Source organism: Prinia subflava, chromosome 5, assembly GCF_021018805.1.
Source record: "Prinia subflava isolate CZ2003 ecotype Zambia chromosome 5, Cam_Psub_1.2, whole genome shotgun sequence".
Classification (NCBI taxonomy): Eukaryota; Metazoa; Chordata; class Aves; order Passeriformes; family Cisticolidae; genus Prinia; species Prinia subflava.
Window position 1 is genome coordinate 10,724,211 of NC_086251.1, and position 4,284 is coordinate 10,728,494.

A 4,284-nucleotide genomic window follows, 5' to 3' on the forward strand; every position below is an offset into this window, starting at 1 on the left:
TACAAACCATATCAAATGAAAGATTTTTGGGTTTATATTCCTTTCTTTGCTGTTTCACTTAATACTTTTCCTGCTAAAATGAGGCTGAAAGGCATCTCAAAAAATGTTGTTCACTGAAGGTGAAATTATGCTAGAAATTAAGAACAACTACACTTCACTAGTTAAGGCACAGAAAGATGTTTGCAGACCAGAATGACAGCAACTCTTTGTAGGCTGAACACAATGTAAACCTTAAGGTTGTAAGGGGCTATGGCCACAGCTTGGCCAACCCCTGAATGCAAGGGCTAAGCTGGGGAAGTGATCACCATCATTTTTCTCTCATCATCTCTCAGTCAAAGCCTCTACAATACAAAGATTTTACAAGTTAAGTAGAATTTGGCTTTGGTCCTCAAATATGCTAAAGTTTTTCTAGTGCACTGATGTTAGTGTGGAGCATGAGGGGCTCTCTTGTGTGGGCTGCAACCACTGAATCATTGTAGAGTGGCATCACAGCCCAGTCATCTTACAAATGCACTATGTCTGCAACCCTGGTTGTGTATATAATTTGTGTATTTAATCCATTGCCATTTTTAGCATTACTTTTCCAGTTTATAAACTTTTCCAGCTTTATTTCCATGAATTTTCCATCCATTTAATGTGAAAAAAATAGCAAACAAAGGCAACTAGGAAACATGAATAAACATAATTAAACATAAAATGCTTGTAATGATATAAGAAATTACTTCAGCCAATTAAATTTTTTAACAGAAAAACCCCTGTAGCAGAAAAACCCAAGTAGATCAATAGCACAGTCCTTTGTAATCAGGATTAGTTTATATTTCCTGACAGCCAAGCAAGAAGAATTCCAAATTGTAGCTTCTTCTCATTCAAAAACAGGCCCAGATACTACGTGAATAAAATGGGGAGTGTAAAGACAGCGTTTGGGGGAGAGGAGACTCAATCACTCGTTGCCTTTTGTCTAATTATGTACCCTTTAAGAATGTTACTCTTTTCAAATATTGACTTTTTCATTGCTTCCCCTACAATTGCAATGGGGGAATTTAAAAGCCCCACAAACTACTTTATCATATAATTAATCAGTAAATTTGGACCTCATACATCAATCACTATAATGCATAACCTCCACTGAGACAGAAACCAGGTGTGCATGCTTCTGTGTTCTTCTTTATAGTATCTACAGCATCATTAGTGCTATGCTACAGTTTAAATTGAATTCAGCAAAAAGCAATGATCTTACCCTCCTGCAAGCACTATTACTGCAGGGATAAATCAACATTTTTTTGATTGGCAACTCATACTCTCTCCCTGTTGCTGTTTGGAAAATGGTGAAGTGTGATTTGTGTATGCAAAAAATTATTTTAATTTGTCATTAATAGAAAAAAAACACGTGGTTCCAAGGTAAATGCTGTAAAGCATGCATCCTGTGACAACACCAAGACGCTTGATACACTGAATGATCTGAAACCATCAGAAAAGGGTCTGCCTTCCCTTTTCTTCCCTATGCAATTGTGGTATGACTTTCAAGTGCCTTTTGACATCTGTACAATCCAAATGGGGAAAACATAGCTGTTCCTGAAACAGGCTGGAATACATCTTTTTTCAGACACAACAAGAGAGAACTCCTTTGGGTCTACCAAGAAAACATCAGGATGGCTGATCTTTGCATCCGATGTATCCCACAAATCTCAAAGATGATGATTTATGTAACCTCCAAATTTATAGTGCATCTTTATGGACAAAGGAGTGGAGTGTCCCCATCTGAGGACTATCAGTTGCTTCACAAACCTTGAAGACCCGTTTTTAGGGGGTTCATTCATAAAAATTGTCTTAGAAGTCAGGGTCTGTTGAAAAATATGGAACCCAGCTTGCATGTGCGTTAAAAATCCAAACAAGTCATTATTAACACTACTTTTTCATTTTCCGAGTAATCAAGCACTGGCTGGTAATAATGCTCAAAGGGCTGATTATACCAGCAAGAGACAACAGCTCCTCTGACCACACCTCTTCCCTGGGAAAATCTCTACACTAATTCAAATGGCAACATGTTTGTAGCACAGAAAAATTGGAATTTCATGGTTGCATGGAATTAATGGTTCTCATGTTCTTAGCAAAGCTGAGCTAAAGCGCTTACCACAGAGTGAGGACTTGTCAGGCTGTCTGTAACATGCTTCCTTTCCAAAACTCAAAAAAATTGTTCTGATTGCAAGCAGATTTTTTCAGAGTATATTCCTTCTCCTTCACTCCTGAGAAAAATCCAGCAGTGTTTCTAAAGCATGATACTTTCTGCTGCTCATCTGCATGTCTAGTGTACTAGCAGAAGAGACTTTCCTCCAGGAATAACAAGTGTGTAATGTATTACATTACAGCTGATTAAAGTAGCCTCTCCTGCTACTGTTTGACTTGTCAGGTAGATCATACAAATACTTGCAGGCACCATCTTATAAATACAGAATATTGAAACTGTGCTGTTTTATGACTGTGCAAAAAGGCTGCTGAAAACATGCTGCCTTAGTGAAATCAGGTACCCACACACATAGAGTCATATCTAGAAAGTTAAATGGTATTGTGGAGCAAAGTCTAAAACAGATAAATGAAATGCACACATTAACTTAGCAAATTCCAGGTACAATCATGTGGTTGAAATACCTCTGGAACATCCACTTGGCATTATTGCTGAGAGATATAAGCTTATATTGGTATATCAGAGTGGGAAAAGGAATGGTTGATACATCCCTAATGGCAGAATTTGAATTATACAGAAATAGCAGGGCAGGACTTGGCCTGAAGAGCCACCTGTAGTAGTCACTATCTATCAGCCAACAAGAGCTAGACATGATTCCTCTGGCCCAGGCTGTTAGTGAAGGCTTTGAAAATGTCTCATTTCTCATAAAATGGATAGATTCGGACTGGAAAACACTGAGACGAAAGAGGTAGAACTGTCTTGAAGCTCGCTGACATTTTTAGTTCAAATGCAAAACCAAACCCCCAAATGCAAGAGGGATGGTGATGTGGTACTTAAGTATGATTTTTTTTAAAAGTTCTTAAAGCTGCAAAGGCTATTAACCACCAGGAATCTTTCCTTTAACATATATTAAAAGCTGATTTATATGGAAGGCCTTAGGTGTACTCAAATTTCAAACACCTGGGTTATTTTCTTTACTGATCAATGCAGGTGTTTCATAGCAAAAGCACACAGGCAATCAGACTGTCTGAGGGTAGCAATGAGTTGCACACATTTCTCCTAGTATAAATAAATTTTCACAAGTGCATGGAGTGAATGGGCCATTAGCATTAATTGCAATTAGATGGCAGTCAGCCTTTGAGGTGTAGAAAAATACGTGTTTTAACCGATTCATAAAAGAGTTGCGCTATCTTCTGAAAATCAACTGCTTACAATTTTGCGTGTGAGCGAAGAGGGAAGGAAAGAGGCGAGGCTACCACAGCCCATGCCAGGCAGGGAGTGAAGCCAGTTCTTCTCCCACAGCTTGCTCTTGCCGTGGGATGTGGCACAAGGTGCTGTGCCCTGCCAGCACACGCGTGCACTCCCACTTGCTGCAGCCAACCCAGCCAAGGAGCGTGCCATCTCTCTGTCTTTACCAAGATCAAATGAAGCTAGTCAATCAGGGGATACCATTATTGCCTCCACCATTCAATTTCCACTATCAATAATTTACTCTATTTGCTGCACGCGTAGGAGGAGGAGATGGCTAAACAGATTTTTGTCAGGGGGTGTAGAATCCATCTCCTGCGGGCGGCCGGGCAGAGCCGAGCAAGACGTTTCGCTCGAGATCCCCGGGCTCCGCGGTCGCCTCTGTCTCCGCCGGCGGGCGCTGATGCGACGGGCGGCCCCGCTGTCGGTCTCAGTCCCGGTCTTGGTCCTGTCCCGTTCCCGGGCTGGGCAGAGCCGCCTCGGGACCGCTGGGACTGAGCTCTCGCCGGGCGCCTGCAGAAAGTCACCGGTGTAAAGTTACCTGGAGCGCTCATTAATAAGCAATGCCTGTTATTATCTTGATTGCATTCTTAATAGGAGAACTACGGAGAGGTCAGCGCGGGAGCGATATTTAAATGGATTGAGCTTGCTTAATACCCGGCGGAGTAAACCAATATCCCGCAGCGGGCGGACCGACATCCCCCCCACCCCCGCCCCGCTCGGGAAGCGCCGGGGGAGCGGAGCGGAGGGGAGCGGAGCGGAGTAGCGCCGGGCGGGCGGGGCGGGGGCGGTGGCGGGGCCGGGAGGCGGTGCGGAGACTCTAAGCGGGGCAGCGCGGTGCCTACGGCCGCCGC